Source organism: Galleria mellonella, unplaced genomic scaffold (genome assembly GCF_026898425.1).
Source record: "Galleria mellonella isolate WM207_F2 unplaced genomic scaffold, CSIRO_AGI_GalMel_v1 utg1260, whole genome shotgun sequence".
NCBI lineage: Eukaryota > Metazoa > Arthropoda > Insecta > Lepidoptera > Pyralidae > Galleria > Galleria mellonella.
The window spans coordinates 268,899-279,083 of record NW_026441985.1 but is presented as its reverse complement, the minus strand read 5'-3'; positions in this window follow the sequence as shown (position 1 = coordinate 279,083).

Sequence of the window (10,185 nt, the reverse complement as noted above, 5' to 3'; positions counted from 1 at the left end):
GTATAGATTTTCGAAAATTCTATCTACTCGTGCGAAGCCGTATCGGATCGCTTTAGGACGGCTTTACCAACTAGGTTTTTTTTTACAACTTAGAATGGCAAAAAAGCTGTCGGCCCACCTGATGGAAAGTGGTAATTGTCGCCTATAAACATGAGCAGACATAACAGAGTATACTGTTTCGCCCATGATACCCCCATGCGTTACTATTCCTGAGGACTCAGGTGTAATTCCTCTGTACCCTGTAAATTCACGCCATATCCCACCGTTCAAAACGGAACATAGCCATGCAAACACAACTGCTTTACGGTTGAAACACGAATGAGACAGAGGTACCCAAGCAAACGACTTGTACAAAGTCTCCCTCTGGTTAATATAACTTTAGTCTCCGAACTTATATTGAATTGAACAGTATAAAAACTATACATCTCTGGAAATTGTCTATATAATTGACTTATCTCAGTATCCACTGCGGTCCGATAGCAAACTTATAAGAAACAAGTTAAAGAAAATCCCAACTTTAAAGTTAAAGTTGCCTTCAGATGTCAATGCGAATAACGTAGCTATAAATTCACTTGAGAAAGTTATGACACCCTACCACCAAGTTACATTCTATTCTATAAACCTTGTTGTAAACTTTCCAGAGAGCTTACGCTGCTCAGAAATGTTTTTTAACGTCACAACTTTGTGATATTTATTTGGGGAAGTTATTCAGTTTTGTCTCAAGAACGCGAGTTTGGACTATAATAATCTGGACTTTTTTTTTTAATGTTACGCTTATATAGGTTTACTTAAATTCTTTGTAACATCGGTTTAAATCTAACGTGGTAATTGGACAATTTTAATAACATTTAACTAGTTTATTGTTTAAAGTTTTGTAAGTACACATCATATTTTAATGTAAAAACACCACAATTAATTTACCACAGTTATTTTTTAGTCGATATTGCTCAACTAGTTTCGGGACCATCCGGGACCCTTAGTCATGAGCGGCCGTGACGCGAGCGCAACCTAAATCAAGTCATTAGATTAATCTCCACAGGAGACAATAATACCTAAATCAAGTCAAGCACTACTAATAGAGCATTCACATTTAAATTACACTTAAATTAATCCCGGTATCCTTACATGAAAATACTTTGAATTAGGATTTTTTTTTAATGTAAGAAAATGCAATGATAATCCTGCCTATGCTATTGGTTGTACTATTGGTATATGGTGAGGTACCAGCTAGACATGAAAGGTATAGATCGATGAAGTCAGATCTATTAGCCTATCGAAAGTAATTCAGGATCAGTCACGATAGTTTCCAGTGGGAACCGCGCGGAGTTAATAATAATACGGGATATTGCTAGCCTAAGACTGTTAGTTCTTGTTAGTAACAAGATTAGATAATTAGGAACTTGGCATTAGGCATTTATCTTCGCCAAATTTCTCGACAGACAGATACTTCTAATCGTTGTAGTTGAGGATTGTTATTTATCTATTTTATATTTATTAATAATTAAAATATATGAGTAGCTCGTGCCTAAGTCGTTTGGTCCTGGCATTGAATGACCACGCATACCTTTTTCGTGGGTGTCGTAAAAGAACGGTCGATGGTTGGATAGCAGCGGTCCTCTTACATCACCAAAAGCCTAACCCGCCTGCCAAGCGTAGCAACTATTGGCATAGCCACTTTCTGGAGGAGATCTATATTCAGCAGTGGATAGTTAACAGCTAATATGATGATGCTGATGGATAAGTAAGCTGAAGTGGCAATGGGCTGGTCACATAGCTCGAAGAACCGACAACCGATGGGGAAGAAAGATTCTTGAGTGGCGACCGCGTACGGGCAAACGCAGTGTAGAACGACCACCCATTAGATGGAGTGACGACCTGAAATGCATTGCAGGGAGTCAGTTGATGCAGGTGGCTCAGGACCGTTCTTTATGGCTGTCTATGGGGGAGGCTTATGTTCAGCAGTGGACGGATAATGACTTGAAAGACGATGATGACGACTCCACCAATTAAAAATCGGTCAGCGAGCTTGAAACAACTATTCAGTCAGTTAGGAACAACTATGCATAGAATGTCTCTGAGGGATCGGATGAGAAACGAAGAAATTCGCTAAAGGACCAAGGAAACTGGTTATATCTGCCGTAGAACCGACAACCGTTAGAGCAGACATATTATGAAGTTAGAACCGCGTATTAGCAAGCGTAGTATAAAAAAGTTTGCGGCTAGATGTAGCAACCACATATTTTTTTATACAACTTAGAATGGCAAACAAGCTGACGGTCCTCCTGACGGAAAGTGGTAACCGTCGCCTATAGACAAGAGCAACACCATGGTCATAACAGAGTATACTGTTTCGCCCATGATACCCCCCATGCGTTGCCATTCCTGAGGACTCGGATGTTATTCACGCCATATCCCACCCTTCAAACCGAAACACAGCCATGCAAACACAACTGCTTCACGGTAGTAACGACTTTTGTACAAAGTCTCCCTCTGGTAATGTATGTAGAGTGGCTGGTAAAAACTTAAAACGAATAGCTGAAGATCATGTTGAAAGTACGCCACTTTGAGAGAGGCCAATGTTCTATAGCAGACTATTAAGCTGATTATGAGAATGATGAATGATGCTGATGAATTAATGATACAATTACTTTTTGTGTACAATAAAGAATGAAGAATGAATGGATGAATTTTTTTTTAAATAAAATCCAATTTAAATCGAGGTAAGATTGGAATGTTTTTCCTTGTTTTATGGAAGATCTTAAATTACCTACTATTTATGATCCTAATTGAAACTTGATCAAACACTGATGCAACGAACACGACACATGTTGCTTAATTAAATTTAGATACCAACCTATGTATGTACCAAGACTGTTTACTGTTAGTCAAATTGTTGATTCAGACGTTTCAGATCGTTTTGCTAAGTTTCTACACCTATTGGTAGATGGCTGCCTACCGATACAGGGTACGTTCGTTCAGGTAGACATACATAGACACGAATACGCATACAATTGCTAAGTACGCACATGAGTAAGGGATCGAAATGTAACATGTAAATTGAAGGCTACCATGTGGACGAGTACTATGGAAACTCATTCGAAATTCAAATGTAACTTACATTATATTTTAAAGTAATAACTACCGGTTTATCATCATCATCATCATATCAGCCTTTAACTGTTCACTGCTGATCATAAGCCTTCTCTTTGGGGTTACAACAGTAGTTACCACGCTTGGTAGGCAGATTGGCAATCACAGTTAGACTTTAGTGATGTTTAAAGAGGGACGCTGCTTCCCGTTCCTCGACCATTATTAGGTTTGTTTACTCACCTTTTGTGACACCCATGAGGAAGGTAGGAGTGAACTATTCTATCCCAGGCAGACAAGGTTAAGTTTCATGCCAAAACTAATAACAAAATAATCACTATCTGTTATTATGTCGATGCTGACGTTTGTAGACACTTGTGTAATTTGGAATTCATCTATACTTATAATAAATCTGAAGAGAGGTCATTTCTGTACATGAAATATATTTCCAAAATAACTATCAGGGAGTGATAATGTGATTGAAACTGATGCCAAAAATGCAATCAGTAAAATTTTTGTCTGTCTGTATGTTAATTATAGAAACAAAAACTGGTCAACGGATTTTAATGAAACTTGGTACAATTATTCTACCTACTTCTGGGCAGGTTATAGTATACTTTTCATCACGCTACAATCAATAGGAGCAGAGCAGTGAAGGGAAATGTTAAAAATGTCCACCCGTGCGACGCCGGGACGGGCCGCTAGTCTTTAATAAATCATAAAAATCTGTAATTTGTTGTGGGTACAATATATAACATTATTATCATTACCTCGTAGTTTTTTCAATTTTACTAATATTGTAAACGGAAAAATTTCTGTGGACGGTAAGGTGCTTATTTCTCTTTCACTCGAAATCTACTAAATGGAATTGAATAAAAATTGCTACACTTATAGATTATACCTCCACGTATTTTATATACTGATTCATGCGAACGAAGCAAACAAACAAACAACGAAAAAACAAACTACAGTAGAACTAGTAAGGGCCAGTAGTAAGGGCTTGAGTTTGTCTCGGATTGTTTATTCAATGCACAGCATGAACGTCATAGGATTGTTATGCATCCTGTGACGTCCAAACCGGAATCTGATTTATTTACGCTTGTTAGTGTCTGACTTTGTTTAGATGTCTATACATAAGTAGGTACTTTTTAAATTATGTATAAGTATTTTATAGTTTTTTTTTTATTTACATATATATAGTATACACTCACGAGGCACCAGTGGGGGCTCAGTTAGCGCGATGAATTCTATATATGTAATATTGCTATTTCCTAAGGGTTTCATACTTATATATATATATATATATATATATATATATATATATATTGATAAAAAATACATATATATGTCCATGGTACTGCTCATGTCTATAGGCGACGGTTACAACTTTCCATCAGGTGGACCGTCAGCTTGTTTGCCGTTCTAAGTTGTATAAAAAAAAATGTATTATTTATTTTGTGTAGGTATACATTATTAGTTGTTATTTTCCTATTCCAATAATTAAATTCCGCGATTGTGATTCACTCTTCATCTCAAAGGTTAACTGGTAGAGAATGCTACTAGAATTAAGTCCGACTTTAATTGTACTTTATCATTAAGTGTATCTTATTTTATTTTGGTCGATAAAGTTGTTTAAATAAATAAATAATTTTATAGTTTATCTGTCTGTTTGTCACACAAACAATGATATAGGTAATTATTACAAGTTTGACCGATTACTTCTGTTAAATTTGAAAAATTGTGCCAAATTTTTTTTTTATATGGCATACGTAACAACAATACGTACATACTCGAGATCATAATATTAATCATTTTACCAAAATGATCACGTTCAAACTTTCAAATATGCCTACCTATTGCACTGTAACTATTCTGAGACAGATTTACATTGAAATTCCAGTTGGATCCTACAGAATTCTTACTTTACCAAGATTTCAATATAAGTACTGTGAGACAACTCACACATTTGTGTGAGTATTTCGAATAAAATACAATATAGATGCGGCTATTTCATTAAACGGGTTGCCCCAGCCGATATCCGAAACACATAAACAATGATTTCCAATTTCCCCTTCTACTAAGACGACCTCTGGCGCAATCTTAGTTGAAACCAAACTATTGACGATGGAACTTGTAGTGAGCATAAATTGTCTTCTTGCCAATAGTTCTAGAACTAACGGAACTAATGTCCTGCCTTTGTTAGGTAAGTATTCTGCACCAAAGCGCAGTTGGGGGTGTTTATTTAGTAAATTAACGGAGCCTTTGGTTTCTGCTTAGTTCGAGTTATAATAATAAGCGAATATAATAATTTATGTGCTGTAAATAAATACAACACCTATATGTATATATGTACAGGTAAAATTGCAAAACTTGTTCTTAGTAATGGTTAAATAATGCATGCGTTGTTTTAATTTGAAGTGTAAAATAGCAAGTGGAATATTTATAAAGGAGTATGGAGAAGGAGTAAATGGTCAAGCGGCTTAAATAAAGCATCTATATTTTGCTGCATCTCTTTAGTATTCATAATGCAGATATATCAGCAGTAAAAATGCGGGATTAATCTAGCTGCTAACCTGTGAATAGAAATCATAGCGTAAGAACACATTCCCTTAAATGGCCAAAAATTAAGACAATCAAATGCCAAAATCCTCTATCGTTACAACTCTTGCTTCAGCTTTTATAAATCGTCCTACATGCCGATTTTGAAGAATTCTGACATTCCCCTTGGATACTTAGTATGCGATTTATCTGCTTTTTTTTTATATATATAAGTAGCTATTTAGCTATATTTAGACAGGGAGCTTAGGTGTCCTACAATTTTACAGTGAAACGTGCACGTCTGTAATTAATCTGAAGACGTAGAAAGCATCATAGACAAGCATACACATAAACGTATTACGAAATGGCACGATTACGTTACTGGGGAGCTTAGGTCAACAACGGAAACGCCATGGTCGTGTAGGACTGTAGCGAAAACTTCAAAAACGTCTCTATACAAATGTATACATTTTGCTCTCACATTGTATCGTATCTGCGCTGAGGTTCCAGAATAAAATAGACCATTCCTGTGACGTGGGTGTCGTAAGAGGCGACTAAGAGAACTTAATAGGTAGGGGATGGACAGCAGCGTCCTTCTTAAAACATCACCAAAGGCTAACTGCGGTTGACAACTTCGTTGCCAAGCGTGCCAACTACTGACAAAACCTCTTTTATGGGGGAGATCTATATATATATATATATATATTGAATATAACAGTGCACAATTAATGACTGTTATATATATATATATATATATATATATATATATATATATATATATATATATATATAATATATATAGAGACGTTGTTAAATTATAAAGATGTAGGCAAATTAGGTAGTTATGACCTATCGTGCTGTTGTAAATCTTTCTATAGATACAAGTACGACACGAAGACCAGAGCTGGCGAGATTGTTTCGAAACTGAATTCACCATGAAATGGATTGAGCTTTTGATAATCCTCCTTTGATGGTGTTCGTAATTTCAGATAGGTATCGATGATATCTATTTAGATGCTTCTGACTGCACATTATGTCTGTTTGATGTGCATATTTCTCCTTTTTTTTTTTGGAAATTATAATATTGTGTAAGTTATAAGGTAAGTGTAATAAGTTATATGTGTTTAATAGGGTCCTCAGATACAGACTCGATCCATATGGGGATAATTGTTAAGCAATTTTGTAATTTACTGTTTCTAAATAAAGTTTATTTTTGTTATTTTTCTGGGAAGACAAGTAAATATTGCAGAAAAGAAGAGAAATTTGTTATTAATAATCATCATGTAAGCCGTTAAGTGTCCACTGCTGCCTCTCTAAGTTGAAGTAATTTTATTATTTTTATTTTACACGGATAGATTTTTGATACCCTTAGTTACTGTTATTACTGTTATTTGCAAAGTGATCTCTATTTAAAAAAAAAAAGATGTAGCTACTATTACTTGCTGAAAATGGAGTTTTCTTATAGGTGAAAGAATTTTTAAATTCATTTGAGTAGTGTTTTGAAAAAAAAAAAAACAAACAAATTTACAAAAATAAACATGCTGATGGCTATCGTTGAGAACATAAATTTTAACAGAAGAAGAGACTACAAAAGTTTAGAACTGACGGAGTATGAGCTAACAAGCATAAAACAAAAAAAAACTGATTAAAAATCTCCTGTTTTTAAGTCAGTTGGAAACGAATTTTCCAAATTGATTTATAAAAGACAGAGAAATGTTTGTTACTTTACAAACATAAAAAATACATCCAAATTGAGAAGATCCTTCTTTTTTGAAGTCTAACAAGATACACGCATCCTATACTCAAATTTCACAATAGCCATTAACAACCCTAACGTGATTCGAATTAAATAAGCAAAATCCCGAGTCCAGAACCTAGAAATCAAGATCGACACCAAATAACTAACCTATTGTCCAAGTTGGGACGGCTATAAATCCTGTCCCGGCCAATAGTTAGGAAGTCGATGTTCATCGATTTTCTTACATCGCGACCACAAATTGTGAAACTTGCTCCTATTGTTGTACGCTGCAATATGAACCGGGGAGCGGGCTGCAATGACTTCTGCGAATTGTCGCTGGAGTATTGATGAATTGTATTTGCTTTTAATATACACGAACTGTCCTATCTTCTTGTAACCGGCTCGATTCTCGTGAAAGCAAAATATTGAACTTCAGAAGTCCTTCCGTTAGAGATCGATCCCGCCCAGTTTATTAGAAAGTCTTTGGTTTTATCTAAGACCATGCCGATTTTTTTGGTTTATATTCTTATCAATATTACATATTTATCAATTGACTTGTCAAGTAAAAATGTAAGAAATATTTTTTGGTATTTTTTTATGGATGAGAATGGAATGATAAACCCGTTTGTGCTATTGATATATGTTTAAGTTTGTTTGTTACCTGTTAACGCCTTAATGGCCTAACAAATTATTACCGAGTTTGATATAAATATTCTATACGTAACGAAAAAAGTTGTAGGTTATATACATATATCTATATATATATATATATATATATATATATAATATAACTGCAGTTGCCAATCCTCCTGCCAAACGTGGCAACTACTGGCAAAATCCTCCAAGGAGGAGGCTTATATTTAGCAGTGGACAGTTAAAGGCTAATATAAATACTAAAGTAACATTGGATAGTTGGATGGATGCATGCTCTTGTGTTCCTGAAGGACAAACAAAATATGGTATATATTTACCAGGGAGTTCACCCTTATACACTACAGCCTAAATGGTGGCGTACAATGCGGATTCAGATATGTTTTCTCCTACTAACACGAGACTACAGCATGGGGTTCTTCAATAGGGGAGTAAAGAGGTTGCTTCTGGTAATGCAGGCGTTCATAGACTACGGTAACCGCTTACCATCAGGTAGTTCGTATGCTTGATTGCCACCTCAGTGGTATAAAAAAATATGTTTTGAAGTTGATTAAAAATACAAAAGTATCTGGGTAAAATCCTAGTGCTTTAACTCCTTTACATCAAATCTAACAGGATATAGCGCAAATATAGATAGATTTTACATAAAATAGCATAATAATGAAAATTGTTCCATGTAAATACATGAGGTACTTAATGTAAAGAAATTTTATCGGGCTATTTACGCTCCACTGCTTTTAAAACCAATACATTGCAATCTTTTTTTACAGTTAGCTGAATAAAGGACAAAATTGTGGACAGTATTTTCTTGTTTACTATTATAAAAATATATTGGAAGCACAAGTGTGCCCGATATTGATCTGGCTGGGTTATAATTGAGAGAGATCTTAGTTAGTAAGTTTTTAAAAATTGTAGTACCTATTTTGTTCAGTATGTAATATGTGTTTTACGCAATATCTCTATCAGTTTTTGATAGAACAATAGATTTTGGTATTTGTTTTTGTAACATATAGTGTTTTTTTAATTTACGAACACATACGGGTTTTCTTTTAATGGAATGGTAACCCCACGATTGGTACACATACAGAGTGATAGGTGGATGAAGTAGGTCAGTTAGCCCATCGTGACGAGTTCAACAAGAATTGTTCACGATGGTTTCCAGGAGGAACCACGTGGAGGTCGACCTAATAGGGCATATTGCTAGCTATGAGGCTGTCAAACTCCATTACAAACAATCCCTTTCCCCCCACACATACAGGGTTAGTGTTGGGAGGAACATTAAGCGGCTAAAACTCAGACCCAAATATACTGGCTTACTGTGTAGAAATGGATCACCCATGGTTCATGCCATTGTAAGTCTTATATTAATATTATTTTGTTTTATAATTGGACTAGAACACTTTCAATAATGTAAAAAATGTGAAAGTTTACGAAGCTTTAGTTTTTTTTTCTTTAATTTGATTTTGTACAGGATTTGTTTTAAAATCTTTGGTAAAGCGCATATAGTAATGATATGATAATGACTAAGTTAGAGTCAACACTACCTTTATATTAACAAAACTGGATAATAAATCTATGTAACCATTTCTAAGTATAAAGACAATAAAATTAATAAATGCATATTTATAATGTTAAATTTTGAATTAATTACACCGAGTTATATAATTTTTGTTTGCTGAAAGTTGTAAAGGACTATGCTAAAGGTATTTTTTTATAATCATTGTAATATTTAATATATTTTAGTCCATGATATATTTATATAAAGCATAATTTATATCCTAATCAACGTGAACAAATCTCTGGAATACAGCTAGTCGAAAATAATAAAATGTACTTTAAAATTAACATTTGGAAGTTTCTATCGGCTGTTTAATTATAAGTTTTATAGGTATATACGTACCTTTATTTGAATTACACTGGCAAGGTGCGCCTGAAGTTTTGATTAATGCCTGCATTATGACTAAGTCGAAACAACTAACTCGTTTATGATTGACGGCATTAAGCAAACGCTGCTCCTTCGGGAATTTCAAACAATACGAGTAAATTTACATCGTTCGTACAAGAGGTCATGTTTGTGGATTAATATTATTTAATTAATGTTATAATAAAATGCGTATTCCGTTGCGTTCAAGAATAATGTATGTTCCAGTATTATTTTTTAGCCCATCTGA